The sequence below is a fragment of the Arachis hypogaea genome, chromosome 20, assembly GCF_003086295.3.
Source record: "Arachis hypogaea cultivar Tifrunner chromosome 20, arahy.Tifrunner.gnm2.J5K5, whole genome shotgun sequence".
Classification (NCBI taxonomy): Eukaryota; Viridiplantae; Streptophyta; class Magnoliopsida; order Fabales; family Fabaceae; genus Arachis; species Arachis hypogaea.
The window spans coordinates 120,757,113-120,776,172 of record NC_092055.1 but is presented as its reverse complement, the minus strand read 5'-3'; the positions used below and the strand labels follow the sequence as shown (position 1 = coordinate 120,776,172).

Genomic DNA, 19,060 nt, shown 5'->3' with positions numbered 1-19,060 from the left:
TAGGCTTCTTCTTCAGAAGGTGCCTCTTGAGTACTGTTGGATGCAGCTTGCATTCCATGCAGACTCTGAGAGATCATATTGACTTGCTGAGTCAATATTTTGTTCTGAGCCAATATGGCATTCAGAGTATCAACCTCAAGAACTCCCTTCTTCATAGGCATCCCATTACTCACAGGATTCCTTTCAGAAGTGTACATGAACTGGTTATTAGCAACCATGTCAATGAGTTCTTGAGCTTCTGCAGGCATTTTCTTTAGGTGAATGGATCCACCTGCAGAAGTGTCCAGTGACATCTTTGATAGCTCAGATAAACCATCATAGAATATATCCAGGATGGTCCATTTTGAAAGCATGTCAGAAGGACACTTTTTGGTCAACTGTTTGTATCTTTCCCAAGCTTCATAGAGGGATTCACCTTCTTTCTGTCTGAAGGTTTGAACATCAGCTCTAAGCTTGCTCAGCTTTTGAGGAGGAAAGTACTTGGCTAAGAAAGCCGTGACCAGCTTATCCCAAGAGTTCAGGCTGTCTTTAGGTTGAGAATCCAACCATAATCTAGCTCTGTCTCTTACAGCAAAAGGGAAAAGCATGAGCCTGTAGACTTCAGGATCTACTCCATTAGTCTTAACAGTATCACATATCCGCAAGAATTCAGTTAAGAACTGAAAAGGATCTTCAGATGGAAGTCCATGAAACTTGCAGTTCTGCTGCATTAGAGAAACTAATTGAGGTTTAAGCTCAAAGTTGTTTGCTCCAATGGCAGGAATGGAGATGCTTCTTCCATGTAAATTGGAATTAGGTGCAGTAAAGTCACCAAGCATCTTCCTTACATTATTATTATTTTCGGCTGCCATCTCCTCTGCCTGTTCGAAAATTTCTGAAAGGTTATCTCTGGATTGTTGTATTTTAGCTTCTCTTAATTTTTTCTTCAGAGTCCTTTCAGGTTCTGGATCTGCTTCCACAAGAATGTTCTTATCCTTGCTCCTGCTCATATGACAAGGAAGAATGGCCAGAAAAATAATGATAATAATAGAGATCCTTTATACCACAGTATAGGGATCCCTGTGTGAGTGGAAGAAGAGGGGGAGATAAAGAATGTAATATAATGGAAGAAACACAACTGTACGAATGGAAGAGATGTGAGATGAGATGTTAGGATATGAATGAATAATTAGAATGAGATGGGGGAGGAATAATTTTCGAAAATTATTTTGAAAAAGAGTTAGTGATTTTTGAAAATAGTTTTTGAAAAAGTTTAGTATTTTTTTTTTCGAAATTTTTTTGAAATCAAAAATATAAAATATAAAATAAAAAGAATTAGTTAATTAAAAAGAAATTTTTGAAAAAGAGGGGAGATATTTTCGAAAATTAGAGAGAGAGAGTTAGTTAGGTGGTTTTGAAAAAGTTAAGAAACAAACAAAAAGTTAGTTAGTTAGTTGAAACAAATTTTTGAAAAGATAAGAAGTTAGGAAGTTAGAAAAGATATTTTGAAAAGATATTTTTGAAAAAGATAAGATAAGAAGATATTTTTGAAAAGATATGATTGAAATTAGTTTTGAAAAAGATTTGATTTTTAAAATCTCAATTAATGACTTGATTCATAAGAAATCACAAGATATGATTTTAGAACTTAAAGTTTGAATCTTTCTTAACAAGCAAGTAACAAACTTCAAATTTTTGAATCAAAACATTAATTGTTTATGTTATTTTCGAAAATTTGTGAAGAAATTAAGAAAAAGATTTTTGAAAAATATTTTTTTGAATTTTCGAAAATAACTAAGAATTTTGAAAAAGATTTGATTTTTGAAAAAGATTTTGAAAAAGATATGGTTTTCAAATTGAAAATTTGATTTGACTCATTGGCAACAACTTGATTTTAAAAATTTTTGAAAAAGTCAACTCAAATTTTCGAATTTGATGAGAGAAAAAGGGAAAGATATTTTTTTGATTTTTGAATTTTTATGATGCAAGAGAAAAACATGAAAATTATGCAATGCATGAAATTTTTTTGATCAAAACATGTGATGAATGCAAGAATGCTATGAATGTCAAGATGAACACCAAGAACACTATGAAGATCATGATGAACATCAAGAACACATTTTTGAAAAATCTTTAATGCAAGGAAAACATGCAAGACACCAAACTTAGAATTCTTTAATGCTTAGACACTAAGAATTCAAGAATGCATATGAAAAACACTATACAACACAAAACAAAAAAAATCATCAAGATCAAACAAGAAGACTTACCAAGAACAACTTGAAGATCATGAAGAACACCATGAATGCATGAAATTTTCGAAAAAATGCAAGATGCATATGCAAGTGACACCAAACTTATGATATGACTCAAGACTCAAACAAGAAACAGAGAAATATTTTTTGATTTTTATGATTTTCTAATTTTTTTGGATTTTTATTTATACTTTTCGAAAATTTTAAAAGAAAAAATAAGGATTCCAAAATTTTTAATATGAATTCCAGGAATCTTGCCATGTTAGTCTAAAGCTTCAGTCCAGGAATTAGACATGGCTCACTAGCCAGCCAAGCTTTCAAAGAAAGCTCCAGTCCAAAACACTAGACATGGCCAATGGCCAGCCAAGCTTCAGCAGGTGATCATGGATCAGCAGCAGGTAGATGAGCAACAACTAAATTGCTCTTGATAACAAATTGCAAACCTCAGTCCAAATAAATTTAGACACGGCTTTACAGCCAGCCAGGCTTCAACATGCTTCATGAAACACTAGAATTCATTCTTAAAAATTCTGAAGCCATAGAATGATTTATTTTTGAAAACATTTTTATTTTTTTCGAAAACAAGAGAAAAATTTTTTTTTTTTGAAAATATTTTTGAAAGATTTTTGAAAAAGTTTTGAAAAATAAAATAAAAAGAAAAGTACCTAATCTGAGCAACAAGATGAACCATCAGTTGTCCAAACTCGAACAATCCCCGGCAACGGCGCCAAAAACTTGGTGCTGTCGCCGGATCAAAAGGGAATCTGGCACTGATGTTACCGGACCAAAAGCTTGCCGAAAACTCAAACAATCCCCGGCAACGGCGCCAAAAACTTGGCGCACGAAATTGTGATCTCCAGGCTCGAACAAATCCTGGTAATGGCTTTAAAGCTTGGTGCTCTGATCTTAATTCATAATTGTCACAACTTCGATACAACTAACCAGCAAGTGCACTGGGTCGTCCAAGTAATACCTTACGTGAGTAAGGGTCGAATCCCACGGAGATTGTTGGTATGAAGCAAGCTATGGTCATCTTGTAAATCTCAGTCAGGCGGATTTAAACATGATACTTTATTAGATTAAAATAAACAATAAAAGGGATAGAGATACTTATGTAGATTCATTGGCAGGAATTTCAGATAAGCGAATGGAGATGCTTTTCGTTCCTCTGAACCTCTGCTTTCCTGCTATCTTCATCCCATCAGTCTCATTCCTTTCCATGGCTGGCTTTATGTGATACATCACCACTGTCAATGGCTACTTTCGGTCATCTCACGGGAAAATGATCCAATGCCCTGTCACGGCACGGCTAATCGTCTGGAGGCATCACCCTTGCCAATGGCTTCATCTTATCCTCTCAGTGAATAATATGCTCACGCACCCTGTCACGGCACGGCTATTCATCTGTCGGTTCTCGATCATGCTGGAATAGGATTTACTATCCTTTTGCGTCTGTCACTAACGCCCTGCAATCGCGAGTTAGGAGCTCGTCACAGTCATTCAATCATTGAATCCTACTCGGAATACCACATACAAGGTTTAGACCTTCCGGATTCTCTTGAATGCCGCCATCATTCTAGCTTACGCCACGAAGATTCTGGTTAGGAAATCTAAGAGATACTCATTCTAGCTTAATTCATGTAGAACAGAAGTGTTTGTCAGGCACGCGTTCATAAGGGAGAAGGATGATGAGCGTCACACATAATCATCACCTTCATCACGTTCTTGGGTGTGAATGGATATCTTAGAAGAGAAATAAGAAGAATTGAATAGAAAACAGTAGTACTTTGCATTAATCTTTGAGGAACAGCAGAGCTCCACACCTTAATCTATGGAGTGTAGAAACTCTACCGTTATGAAAATACATAAGTGTAGGTCCAGGCATGGCCGAGATGGCCAGCCTCTAAAACGTGATCACAGGATCAAAATACAATCCAGGATGGTCAAAAAGACGCCTAATACAATAGTAAGAGGTCCTATTTATAATAAACTAGTCACTAGGGTTTACATGAGTAAGTAATTGATGCATAAATCCACTTCCTGGGCCCACTTGGTGTGTGTTTGGGCTGAGCCTGAGTGTTTCACGTGCAGAGGCCATTTGTGGAGTTGAACGCCAGTTTCTGTGCCAGTTTGGGCGTTCAACTCTGGTTTTGGATCCTTTTCTGGCGCTGGACGCCAGATTTGGGTAGAAGGCTGACGTTGAACGCCAGTTTACGTCGTCAATTCTTGGCCAAAGTATGGACTATTATACATTGCTGGAAAGCCCTGGATGTCTAATTTCCAACGCAATTGGAAGCGCGCCATTTCGAGTTCTGTAGCTCCAGAAAATCCACTTTGAGTGCAGGGAGGTCAGAATCCAACAGCATCAGCAGTCCTTTTTCAACCTCTGAATCTGATTTCTGCTCAAGTCCCTCAATTTCAGCCAGAAAATACCTGAAATCACAGAAAAACACACAAACTCATAGTAAAGTCCAGAAATGTGAATTTAACATAAAAACTAATGAAAACATCCCTAAAAGTAACTAGATCCTACTAAAAACATACTAAAAACAATGTCAAAAAGCGTATAAATTATCCGCTCATCAGCAAGTATACCGAATTGTCGTCAAGTAAAACTCACAATAGAGTGAGGTCGAATCCCATAGAGATTAACAGATTAAGCAATCAATGGTTAATTGATAATCCTAGTTAGACGAATCATAATGGAGTGATAAGTAACAAGGAAATGTAAATGGCAGAAAAGTAAAGAAAGCAATAGAGTGCAGAGAAGTAAAATGACAAGAAAAGTAAATGTAAGAACTAAAAATAAAATGAATATTGGGATCAAGAGATATTGCAATCCTCCGGATCAAGTTCATTTTCATCTCTTCCTCAATCAATGCACTCATTGATCTCCTTGGCAATCTTAATTGATTGAATTACAATTTCTTGCAATTCAATCTCTCAAATCTTGATCAATAGCCAATTCCTTGGTCAATTACTCATGAGAAGAGATGAAGTGTGGTCACTGATTATACCACGTGCATTTCCCAAACCAGGTATTGAGAGGATTATAGTCACATATCCATCCAAACCCAATTTGGTCCAGCATGAGAAAGCATTTCTAGCTTGATCTCTTCATTCCTCTTTCAAGGTTCAAAAGAGATCCAAGTCTGAATAGCTCCTTTTCCAAGATAACTATCCAATTGGATGAAGATCGAAAGCTTTCAAGTAAAATCAAGAGAAAAGAAAGAAGAAGAAGAATAAGAACTACACTTAATCCATTGAATCACAATAGAGCTCTCTAACCCAATGTAAAGAGTTTGTTGATCATTGCTCTACAAAAATAGAAAAGAAAGAAAGTGCAGAAGAGTAAAGATGAAGATAAAAACTGAAAATAAAACTTCAAATTCATAAATGAAAAGTACAAAGAAAGAAAAGGAAAAGTGTGTGAGGGGAGGGAGTCCGAAGACCCCTCTTCAATCCCCCATTCCAGGATTCCCCCTCGTCTAGCCTAAGATGAATTCAATGTAAAAACTAAGGCCTTTATATAGGCTCTCCTAAATTACAAATTGAAATTAAAAGCAAATTACAATTAAATGAAAAATTCCTATTCTAGATGCTTCTTGTGGCCTTGATTGGTTGACAATTGTGGGCTTGCTTGCTTGAGCTTTGAAGTGGGCCTTGAGAGAGAAGTGAGTCAAGTTGAGGTCTAGGTGCTAAAGTTAGTGCCAAAGTTAGCCACACTAACGCTACAAGTGTGGCGTTAGTGCTAAAGTTATTGTGGCTAACGTTGCACTTGCTGCCCAGTTGGTGTTTTTGGGACTTAAAAGATGCCTCTTGTTTGTGCTCAAATTTCATGCCCATGATGATTAGATTTTTGATGGTATAGAATTTCACAAATGAATTCTCGTTGCAAGTATAGTTTCTAAACCAATCACTAATCCTTTCATACAAAAAGTTGTTTGTCACTAAAACAAACCCCTAAAATTAATAACCGAAGTATTCAAACCTCGGGTCGTTCTCCCTATGAATTACAATAAAGTGTCTTGTTATTAGTTATGAGTTATTTTGGGGTTTTGGATAAGAAGCATGAAAAGTAAATGGCAATGAAAATAAACTAACAACTATAAAAGGCTCTTGGCAAGGTATGAAAATTAGAAGTCCTATCCTAGTTATCCTCCTCAATTGTGATGAGAATTGTTCGTTGCTACCACTTAGTTAACCCTTACTAATTAAAGGAAAGTCAAGTGGATGAATTGACTTGAGCCACAAGTTCTAGCCAACTTCCAAGGAAAGACTAGCTTTAGTGCACTCCAAACCAATTAGCAATCTCTCCAATTATCAATCAACAAAGGAATTAGATAACTCAAGTGTCACTAATTACTCTACCTAGGCCAAGAGGAACAAAATCTACACTAAAACTAAAAGAGACATTTCAACAAACACATAAAGTGCAAGAGGAGTAGACATTATTAAATGCAAGAATTAAAGGGATCTACAACTACAAAAATAAGAGATCAACAATAGAAAAGCAAAGAAGACACATTTATTATGAATTACCTCTTATTGAATTGGAAGAATGTAGAAGGAACAATACTAGATCTACAACAAAGTATAAGAACAACATAAAGGAAATTACAACAAAGGAATAGAAGAAGATTGAATGTAGCAACAAAGAATTGAGAGATAGAAATGGAAGAATGCAAAGATGAAAACCTAGATCTAAAAACTAAACCTAATTCTAATCCTAATTCTAGAGAGAAGAGAGAGCTTCTCTCTCTAGAAACTAACTCTCACTACTAAACTAAGCTAAAACTAAACTAATGATAACCAACATCTAAAGTATGAAAAGTATGTTGATTCCCCTTCAATCTTTGGCTTAAATAGCATTAGAAATGAGTTGGATTGGGCCCACAAGGCTTCTAAAATCGCTGGCCACGTTTGCATTAAGTGGGTCATGTGCCACCATCGGCGCGTCCGCGTACCGTGCGCATGCGCGCCCCTATGTGCGATGCAACTATGGCAAATCTTATATCGTTTCGAAGCCCCAGATGTTAGCTTTCCAACCCAACTGGAACCGCATCAATTGGACCTCTGTAGCTCAAGTTATGGTCGTTTAAGTGCAAAGAGGTCGGCTTGACAGCTTTCCGGTTCTTTCATTTCTTCATGAGTTCTCCAACTTTTCATGCTTTCTTTCTTCATTCCCTTGATCCAATCTTTGCCTCCTAAACCTTAAATCACTTAACAAACATATCAAGGCATCTAATAGAATCAAGGTGAATTAAATTTAGCTATTTTGAGTCCTAAAAAGCATGTTTTCACATTCAAGCACAATTAAAGGAGAATATACAAAACCATGCTATTTCTTGAATAAATATGGGTAAAAGGTGATAAAATCCCCAAAAATCAATACAAGATAAACCCTACAAATGGGGTTTGTCAACCTCCCCACACTTAAACCAAGCATGTCCTCATGCTTAAGCCAAGAGAGAAACAAAGGGTATCAACATTTATTCAATGGAAACTAACTAAATGCAATCTACCTATATGCAACTATCTAAATGAATGCAAGTGCTTGGTCAAAATAAATCAATTCCCAAGAAACATATATGCACAAGGGCTAAGGACTAGCAAGTCTAATCCACAATTGAATTGAGTTATTAAATATTTTTATAAACTTGCATGAAAATTATGATCATAGGTGAAAACATGTATTTGAGCATCAAACCCTCACCGGTAGTGTTTGCACTCTATTCACTCAAGTGTTTAGGGTTGATTCTCTCAATTCTCTCCTAATCATGCTTTATAAGATTTGTTTTTCTTCTAACAATCAACAAATATTTCATGCATGCATACATATATCATGAGGTCTTTTCATAGGTTGCAATGGGGTTAGGGTCAAGGTAGGGTGCATATTTGGTTAAGTGAGTTTGGAATTTGAATCTTTGATAAGCTTAAACTTTTCACTTAACCCATATAATAACCTATACAATTAAATTCTACTCTAACTACCCATTCTACTCACTTTTCCACATACTCATGCATCCCTTTTCATTTCACAACACTTATGCATTGATCTTATTGAGCTTCGCTTTGGGGCATTTTGTCCCCTTTTTATTATTTTTCTTCTTTTTTTTTCTTTTCTTTCTTTTTCTATTTTTTTCTTTTCTTTTCCATATTGTTTTTCTTTTTCTTTTGTTCTTTTGTTTTTCTCATTTTTTTTTCTATATATAAGAGCATCAATGCATAAGGTTTTACATTTGATCAATACATGAGTATGTACCCAATTCCCAATATTTTCAATAATAATACAAAATACCCTTTTATTCACCCAATGTCCCAAGGTTCCCACACTTGAATGATACTCACACACACTAGCCTAAGCTAATCAAAGATCCAAATAAGGACTTTTATTGTTTTCCGCTTTAAGGCTTGTAATGTGCTAAATTAAGAACAAAGTGGGTTAATCGTAGGCTCAAATTTGGCTAACAAAGGAAGATAGAAGGTAAGGCCATTTGGGTGAGTGAGCTAATGAAATGATGGCCTCAATCATATAAATGCATGAATACACCAAATAATGGACATAAAGAATCAAACAAATCAAAGATTACAATCATAGGAAGAGAATAATGCACACAAGAAGGAAAAATAAGTGGTTATAAGATGTAACCACGCAATTAGGCACAAATCTCACTTGCTTATGTTCTTAGCTCAAAAACCATGTTCCAAAATAAATTCTTTCAAGCAAGTTCAACAAAAAGTTTTCAAATTAGTAGGTTGCCCTAAAACAGTTTCTTGGAAAGAAAATCATCACCCTAACCAAGTAGTCCTAATAACAAAGAAGTGGTAAAAACATGTACAAATTCTAACTACCATGCAACCTATCATGCAATGCAATAGCTAATCTAATTAAAGAAAATAAAAAATTTGGTGTTGAAAAGGAAATTTTTACCCATGGAGATCGGTCAGACGACCTCCCCACACTTGAAGATTGCACCGTCCTCGGTGCATGCAAAGAAGAGCAAGGTGGACGGGTTGCTACAATTGATGAGCTTCTTCACAAGGCTGCACGGAGGACTTGTTTGGTGCCCCATTTAAAAGCTTTTCCTTTCTCCCTTCTTGGTGGCCAACCTAAAAGGAAAGAAAAGGAAAGAAAATTAAGCCTATAACAAAGATATCAAGGCAATTAGAACATAGGCGGGGCTAATGCCAAATAAGAGTATGATTTCCTACTACATGTTAGCTAAGCATGTGAGTGAGAAAACAATGTAAGCTAAGGCATATCATTAAGCTCGATGCAAGAGTAAAGTTAAAGTATGAAGAGTGTGTTGAGCATCAAGTTCAAATGAGAAGAAGTGGGTCATGAAAGACAATATGAGGTCATATCAATGCACAAAGACACAAAAGTCATACAAGATGAAGCATTGATTTAAAAGTTTCATCACCCAACAATATCAAACAAGTCAAGAAGCACCAAAATAATGTAAGAAAGTCTCAACAATTGAGTAGGAAAGTTCAACACCATTATTAAAATGGAAAACTTAGAAAATAAAATGAGAACAAGGTAAAAAAAACAAAATTAAAATGCAATGAATGAAAATAAGCAAATGCAATAAAAGAAAATGGAGGAAAAGAGAAAAAAAAAATTTTTCTTTTTTTTTTGTTTTTTTAGTATTTTATTTATTTATTATTATATTATTATTATTATTATTTTTTTATTAAAAAAAATTTCATTTATATTAAAAGAAAAAAAATTTCTAAGAGAGGAAGAAGAAGAAGAAAAAAAATTAGAAAGAAAGAAGAAGAGAAGAGGAAAGAAGGAGAAAGGAGGAAGGAGAAAAGCATGGTGCAAATCCGCGCGCGCGCGCACAGCGCGCTCACGCGTGGATGCAGCAAGGACGATCCGCGCGCGCGCGCACAGCGCGCTTACGCGTGGATGAGCTTGTGCTCCCAGCACAATGCTGGCACAACGCGCGCACAACTCTCTGGTTTTTGTACCAGAAGTTGCGGAAGTGCAATGTGCGCGCGCGCGCACAGCGTGCTAACGCGCCGATGGCCGTTTTTTTTTTTTTTTTGCACCAATCTCAGCATTCTAAACCTCCAAGCATCTACCAAAACACCCTAAAACCTTATTTAACATACTAAACTACCAATTAAACTCAACTATCTAAACAAAACATGAAATTAAACTAATTCTATCAATATGTACAAAAGAGAAAATGAAAGGATTTTACCATGGTGGGTTGTCTCCCACCTAGCACTTTTGTTTATTGTCCTTAAGTTGGACTTATGGGGAGCTCCTCATCAAGGTGGCTTGTGCTTGTATTCATCTTGGAACTCCCACCAATGCTTGGTTCTCCATTGTGCCCCAAGATTCTTCATGGATTGAGCCAAGTCTTGATGGAGTTCTTCACAAGCTTGGGGCTCCCAAAGTTGATCCTCTTCTTGTAATCCGGGATCCCACACTTTGTTTTCACACCCGTCTTGAGGTTAATCATCATTATTAGTCCAACCGGGTGGTGAGTAAGGTGAATTCTCTATATAGTGGCCAACAATCCTCCTAGACCCATCTAATTGAGCACTATTCCAACCTTTATATCTCATGTTTGATGCATCAACCATAATGAGCCTTGATTTGCAACGCCAACCACGAAACATCTTTCGCTTACGCTTCATCCCACAAAGGATCCTAAGTTGACCATCCGTTTCAAGCAAGCCATACTCAAGTGGGACAATAAAGCTAATAGAGATGAATTTTACCCACTCAAGTGAAGGAGTAGATGGCCACCTAGGCAAAGATGCTTCCAAAGATCTTGACAAAGCATAACCAACCCCCGTTCTTCTATTTCTAGGGACTGCCACCTTTTCACAAGATTTCTCTAATTCAATCCTTTGTTCATTAATAATCAAACTATCTAAGCCTTTTCCCTTAGTCAAACTATAGTTGGGAGGGTGAAAAGAGTTTACCTCCACAACCTTTTCAAATGCACCGGGAGAAGGTTCTTCAAGTTCAAAGGATTCTCCACTACTAGGACTCGATGCTTGCTCTTTATTGCCATGGGAACTCAGTCCTTGCTCTATCCCATCCAAGTCTTTATATGGAATATACCTTGGAAGGTGTGCACTTTCCTCCCTAGCATCAATTTCAATCATCTTGGAGGGGTTTTCTTCAACTCTATGTTCCCATGGAAGCTCCGTATCTCCTAAGTCTTCTACCACTTCTTCCTTGTCTTCAACAATTAAAGCTTCCTCCAATTGTTCCCCGGCAACGGCGCCATTTTGATAATTAGATTTTTGATGGTATAGAATTTCACAAATGAATTCTCGTTGCAAGTATAGTTTCTAAACCAATCACTAATCCTTTCATACAAAAAGTTGTTTGTCACTAAAACAAACCCCTAAAATTAATAACCGAAGTATTCAAACCTCGGGTCGTTCTCCCTAGGAATTACAATAAAGTGTCTTGTTATTGGTTATGAGTTATTTTGGGGTTTTGGATAAGAAGCATGAAAAGTAAATGGCAATGAAAATAAACTAACAACTATAAAAGGCTCTTGGCAAGGTATGAAAATTAGAAGTCCTATCCTAGTTATCCTCCTCAATTGTGATGAGAATTGTTCGTTGCTACCACTTAGTTAACCCTTACTAATTAAAGGAAAGTCAAGTGGATGAATTGACTTGAGCCACAAGTTCTAGCCAACTTCCAAGGAAAGACTAGCTTTAGTGCACTCCAAACCAATTAGCAATCTCTCCAATTATCAATCAACAAAGGAATTAGATAACTCAAGTGTCACTAATTACTCTACCTAGGCCAAGAGGAACAAAATCTACACTAAAACTAAAAGAGACATTTCAACAAACACATAAAGTGCAAGAGGAGTATACATTATTAAATGCAAGAATTAAAGGGATCTACAACTACAAAAACAAGAGATCAACAATAGAAAAGCAAAGAAGACACATTTATTATGAATTATCTCTTATTGAATTGGAAGAATGTAGAAGGAACAATACTAGATCTACAACAAAGTATAAGAACAACATAAAGGAAATTACAACAAAGGAATAGAAGAAGATTGAATGTAGCAACAAAGAATTGAGAGATAGAAATGGAAGAATGCAAAGATGAAAACCTAGATCTAAAAACTAAACCTAATTCTAATCCTAATTCTAGAGAGAAGAGAGAGCTTCTCTCTCTAGAAACTAACTCTCACTACTAAACTAAGCTAAAACTAAACTAATGATAACTAACATCTAAAGTATGAAAAGTATGTTGATTCCCCTTCAATCCTTGGCTTAAATAGCATTATAAATGAGTTGGATTGGGCCCACAAGGCTTCTAAAATCACTGGCCACGTTTGCATTAAGTGGGTCATGTGCCACCATCGGCGCGTCCGCGTACCGTGCGCGTGCGCACCCCTATGCGCGATGCAACTATGGCAAATCTTATATCGTTTCGAAGCCCCAGATGTTAGCTTTCTAACCCAACTGGAACCGCATCAATTGGACCTCTGTAGCTCAAGTTATGGTCATTTAAGTGCAAAGAGGTCGGCTTGACAGCTTTCCGGTTCTTTCATTTCTTCATGAGTTCTCCAACTTTTCATGCTTTCTTTCTTCATTCCCTTGATCCAATCTTTGCCTCCTAAACCTTAAATCACTTAACAAACATATCAAGGCATCTAATAGAATCAAGGTGAATTAAATTTAGCTATTTTGAGTCCTAAAAAGCATGTTTTCACATTCAAGCACAATTAAAGGAGAATATACAAAACCATGCTATTTCTTGAATAAATATGGGTAAAAGGTGATAAAATCCCCAAAAATCAATACAAGATAAACCCTACAAATGGGGTTTGTCAACCCACTATGGAATATTATATATCGTTGGAAAGCTCTGAATGTCAACTTTCTAACGCAACTGGATTCACCTCAATTGGACCTCTGTAGCTCAAGTTATGCTCCTTTGAAGTGGACATGGTCGCTGGCATATATGCCAACGTTACTGGAAATGTTGATTGCCAATAACGCTCACAATTTCCCGTTTCTGAAGCTCAAACTTAGTGTCCACCCCATACTATTATATATCGTTGGAAATTCCTTGATGTCTACTTTCCAATGCCTTTGGAAGCGCATCTTTTGGAGCTTTACAACTCGAGTTATACTTCTTGGAAGGTGAAGAGGTCAGTTGGCCTAAATACAGGCTGATACCATGTTCATCATTGCACTTTCGGGGCAGGTTTTCTCCCTCAAATTTAGTGTCAACCATGTAGTGCCATATATGTTTGGAATGCTCTGGAATCCTACTTTCCAATGCCACTGGAATCACCTCATTTGGAGCTTTGTGGCTCAAGTTATGCGTGTTTGAAGAAGGCATGGTCAGGCTGCCAGGCGGGACTTTTGCCCACGTTAACTACCACGTTAACTAAGTTAACGTGGGAGTTAACGTGGCTCTTTGTGGCTTGTGTTGGCAACGTTAGTGACAATGTTTGGTATCACTAACGTTGTCGACAACTTCTTCTTCTTCACGTTAACTAGGTTAACGTGGGAGTTAACGTGGCTTCTTGGGATATGTGGTTGCTTCCAACGTTAGTGACAATGTTGGGTGTCACTAACGTTGTCGACCACTCTTGCCTCTTCATGTTAGCTTCCACGTTAACCAAGTTAACGTGGGAGTTAACGTGGCATTGTGCACTTAGGCCAACGTTAGTGACAATGTTGAATGTCACTAACGTTTACTTCCTTTCCCCCTTTTAACGTTAGAGGCCACGTTAACTAAGTTAACGTGGACTCTAACGTGGCCACTTGTGAGCATTGGCCAACGTTAGTGATAATGTTAAGTGTCACTAACGTTGGCTCAAATTCCCTTTCTTAAAAGTTAATGCCACTAACTTGTCTCACTAACGTTGGGGCTTTCCTTCCTTCCACGTTAGTGCCCACATTAGTGTAACTAACGTAGCCACTAACGTGGCTTCTTCTCTTCTTCTTTTGGCCTGAAATCAATCAAACAAAGTACATCAAAGTCTTGCACTTAATCATGGGATCATGCATCATCCAATTTATCATATAATTCATGCAAAATTCTCATGAAATCATGAAAAGTTCACAATGTTTGCTTGAATCAAGATGTAAGTGAATATCTACCCAAAACTAGCTTATTTCCTAAGAAAATGCTTGAAACTACCTTAAAAACAGTAAAGAAAAAGTCAGTGAAACTGGCCAAAATGCCCTGGCATCACAACACCAAACTTAAAGCTTGCTTGTCCCTAAGCAAGTACTGGAACAAGAGAATGATGAATGGAATGCCAAGAGAAATGAGTCATTCTTGTGGAAGTCATGTCCCTGGTTTTATGGTGGTTTCATGCATAGCAACTTAGATTCATTCCTGGCTTTCAGACCTTTATCATGTCTTAGAATACTCACTGTGATTGCATCCCATGAGACTTTTATTCATTGATCCTTTTGTTGTCATTTCAGGGCTTATTTTTGTTCTTAAGCTAAGTGCTCTGTAAGGGGGTAACTCTTTAAAATAAGTTTTCAGCCAACACTCCCGAACCAGTTGGTTCAAGGTGCTAGGTGTTGAAGCACCCCTAAGGACTTACTTGCTCAAGTCTCTCCCCCATACATACACACCACAGGCATATGGTTTATTTATTTTCTTTTCTTGAGACCTTGGTGTCCAGCACCTCTTTGGGATACTAAATGCTCTGTAGTGAGGGTTACTCTTGATAGTGGACTTTCAGCTGATAATCCCGGGTTAGTTAACCCAAGTTACCAAGTGATAAAGCACCCCAAAGAGCTTATTCATCCAAGTAGATCCCTCACACAGGAGCACCACAGACACATGCTTCAAGATTAAAACCATTGGTGCCTAGCCTTATTGCTTACTTTTTTTTTCTTATATTCTTCCACTTTCATTGTTCTTTCCCTCTTTCTTATTAGGATCTTCTTATTTAGCTAGTCTCATGGGGTGTGTCTCAAGCATAGTATTCATGATAGATAGTTATCTTCTCACCCTTGTGGTTGAACCAACTTAGCTAACTTATGACCACACCACAAACTCATGAACTCATTCCATAGTATGAACTCTACTCTGGTCTTTTAAAAACACTCATTCTCCTTTCATTTGATTCAAAAGGGACAAGCATACAAGTAAGCAAAGTAAGGATGCAATAATGACATTCAGACTAGAAAACACAGCCTTTAATCAATAAAAAGTTTAAAAGACAGAATTGACATGCTTATTTACAGGGAACAAGCACACATACATACAAAGAACTTAGAAGACAATCATGCAATTGAATGTACTGGAAATAAGTAAGAGGAGAAAGGAACTTTACCACCTTGTAGTTCATCTTTCTTTTTTGTTGCCCTTCTTCTCCTACTTTTCTCCCTTCCCACACCAATTTAGACTAATTGCTTGTCTTCAAGCAGCAAATAAAACAGTGGTGGTGGGGTCTATGATGGGTCATGAATGTCTTACATACTGAAATGTAAGTGATGTATGTGGTTAAGCAAGCAAGAATTAAGGATAACACTGCAAGCCTAAGAAGCAAAGGCATTACGATTATACAAACAAGTGGTGTTGCTGGATACGTTGCATAGAAAAATAAGTGGCACACCAAACTTAGTGTGACACTTTCTCTTAGAATTGATGCAAGTATCCAGAAAGATTGAAAACAGATTGTTGCAGGGCAACACCAAACTTAGAATGTGATCATATGCCAATTTTATTTGGAAAGAAGCTGAGTAAAGAACTGTTGTATTAATAACAAAATCACCAAGAGCCAAAGCTGTCACGAACAGGGGCTTCTTGGTGAGGCATTAACACAAACAGTTAGAGAGCATAGAAAATAAAGAACTAAAGCAATTACATGAATAAAGCAAAACAAAAGAAAATGTCTAATCTAGGTAATCAACCAACCGGTAGTTTGTTAATCACAATTAATCCCCGACAACGGCACCATAAACTTGATGCACGGAAAACTTGTCTCTCAACAAATCTCCCTTCAGCAAGTATACCGAATTGTCATCAAGTAAAACTCACAATAGAGTGAGGTCGAATACCACAGAGATTAACGGATTAAGCAATCAATGGTTAATTGATTATCCTAGTTAGACGAATCATAATGGAGTGATAAGTAACAAGGAAATGTAAATGGCAGAAAAGTAAAGAAAGCAATAGAGTGCAGAGAAGTAAAATGACAAGAAAAGTAAATGTAAGAACTAAAAATAAAATGAACATTGGGATCAAGAGATATTGCAATCCTCCGGATCAAGTTCATTTTCATCTCTTCCTCAATCAATGCACTCATTGATCTCCTTGGCAATCTTAATTGATTGAATTACAATTTCTTGCAATTCAATCTCTCAAATCTTGATCAATAGCCAATTCCTTGGTCAATTGCTCATGAGAAGAGATGAAGTGTGGTCACTGATTATACCACGTGCATTTCCCAAATCAGGTATTGAGAGGATTATAGTCACATATCCATCCAAACCCAATTTGGTCCAGCATGAGAAAGCATTTCTAGCTTGATCTCTTCATTCCTCTTTCAAGGTTCAAAAGAGATCCAAGTCTGAATAGCTCCTTTTCCAAGATAACTATCCAATTGGATGAAGATCGAAAGCTTTCAAGTAAAATCAAGAGAAAAGAAAGAAGAAGAAGAATAAGAACTACACTTAATCCATTGAATCACAATAGAGCTCTCTAACCCAATGTAAAGAGTTAGTTGATCATTGCTCTACAAAAATAGAAAAGAAAGAAAGTGCAGAAGAGTAAAGATGAAGATAAAAACTGAAAATAAAACTTCAAATTCATAAATGAAAAGTACAAAGAAAGAAAAGGAAAAGTGTGTCAGGGGAGGGAGTCCGAAGACCCCTCTTCAATCCCCCATTCCAGGATTCCCCCTCGTCTAGCCTAAGATGAATTCAATGTAAAAACTAAGGCCTTTATATAGGCTCTCCTAAATTACAAAATGAAATTAAAAGCAAATTACAATTAAATGAAAATTCCTATTCTAGATGCTTCTTGTGGCCTTGATTGGTTGACAATTGTGGGCTTGCTTGCTTGAGCTTTGAATTGGGCCTTGAGAGAGAAGTGAGTCAAGTTGAGGTCTAGGTGCTAAAGTTAGTGCCAAAGTTAGCCACACTAACGCTACAAGTGTGGCGTTAGTGCAAAAGTTATTGTGGCTAACGTTGCACTTGCTGCCCAGTTGGTATTTTTGGGGCTTAAAAGATGCCTCTTGTTTGTGCTTAAATTTCATGCCCATTATGGAGTATTATATATCGTTGGAGAGCTCTGAATGTCAGCTTTCTAACGCAACTGGATTCATCTCAATTAGACCTCTGTAGCTCAAGTTATGCTCCTTTGAAGTGGATATGGTCGCTGGCATATATGCCAACGTTACTGGAAATGTTGATTGCCAATAACGCTCGCGATTTCCCGTTTCTGAAGCTCAAACTTAGTGTCCACCCCATACTATTATATATCGTTGGAAAGCTCTGGATGTCTACTTTCCAATGCCTTTGAAAGCGCATCTTTTGGAGCTTTACAACTGGAGTTATACTTCTTGGAAGGTGAAGAGACCAGTTGGCCTAAATACAGGCTGATACCATGTTCATCATTGCACTTTCGGGGCAGGTTTTCTCCCTCAAATTTAGTGTCAACCATGTAGTGCCATATATGCTTGGAAAGCTCTGGAATCCTACTTTCCAATGCCACTAGAATCACCTCATTTGGAGCTTTGTGGCTCAAGTTATGCGTGTTTGAAGAAGGCATGGTCAGGCTGCCAGGCGGGACTTTTGCCCACGTTAACTACCACGTTAACTAAATTAACGTGGGAGTTAACGTGGCTCTTTGTGGCTTGTGTCGACAACGTTAGTGACAATGTTTGGTGTCACTAACGTTGTCGACAACTTCTTCTTCTTCACGTTAACTTCCACGTTAACTAGGTTAACGTGGGAGTTAACGTGGCTTCTTGGGGATATGTGGTTGCTTCCAACGTTAGTGACAATGTTGGGTGTCACTAACGCTGTCGACCACTCTTGCCTCTTCACGTTAGTTTCCACGTTAACCAAGTTAACGTGGGAGTTAACGTGGCATTGTGCACTTAGGCCAACGTTAGTGACAATGTTGAATGTCACTAACGTTTACTTCCTTTCCCCGTTTTAACGTTAAAGGCCACGTTAACTAAGTTAACGTGGACTCTAATGTGGCCACTTGTGAGCATTAGTCAACGTTAGTGATAATGTTAAGTGTCACTAACGTTGGCTCAAATTCCCTTTCTTCAAAGTTAATGCCACTAACTTTTCTCACTAACGTTGGGGCTTTCCTTCCTTCCACGTTAGTGCCCACATTAGTGTAACTAACGTAGCCACTAACGTGGCTTCTTCTCTTCTTCTTTTGGCCTAAAATTAATCAAACAAAGTACATCAAAGTCTTGCTCTTAATCATGGGATCATGCATCATCCAATTTATCATATAATTCATGCAAAATTCTCATGAAATCATGTAAAGTTCACAATGTTTGCTTGAATCAAGATGTAAGTGAATATCTACCCAAAACTAGCTTATTTCCTAAGAAAATACATGAAACTACCTTAAAAATAGTAAAGAAAAGGTCAGTGAAACTGGCCAAAATGCCTTGGCATCACAACACCAAACTTAAAGCTTGCTTGTCCCTAAGCAAGTACTGGAACAAGAGAATGATGAATGGAATGCCAAGAGAAATGAGTCCTTCTTGTGGAAGTCATGTCCCTGGTTTTATGGTGGTTTCATGCATAGCAACTTAGATTCATTCCTGGCTTTCAGACCTTTATCATGTCTTAGAATACTCACTGTGATT

General features: G+C 37.3%; 1 non-coding gene across 1 annotated transcript; it reads left to right on the top strand.

The window, feature by feature from the left end:
* The first annotated feature begins 347 nt into the window (after positions 1 to 347).
* Positions 348 to 455, top strand: LOC112787437 (small nucleolar RNA R71). Its single transcript, XR_003194852.1, has one exon. It is a non-coding gene; the product is annotated as a small nucleolar RNA R71 (small nucleolar RNA).
* The last annotated feature ends 18,605 nt before the right edge of the window (positions 456 to 19,060 follow it).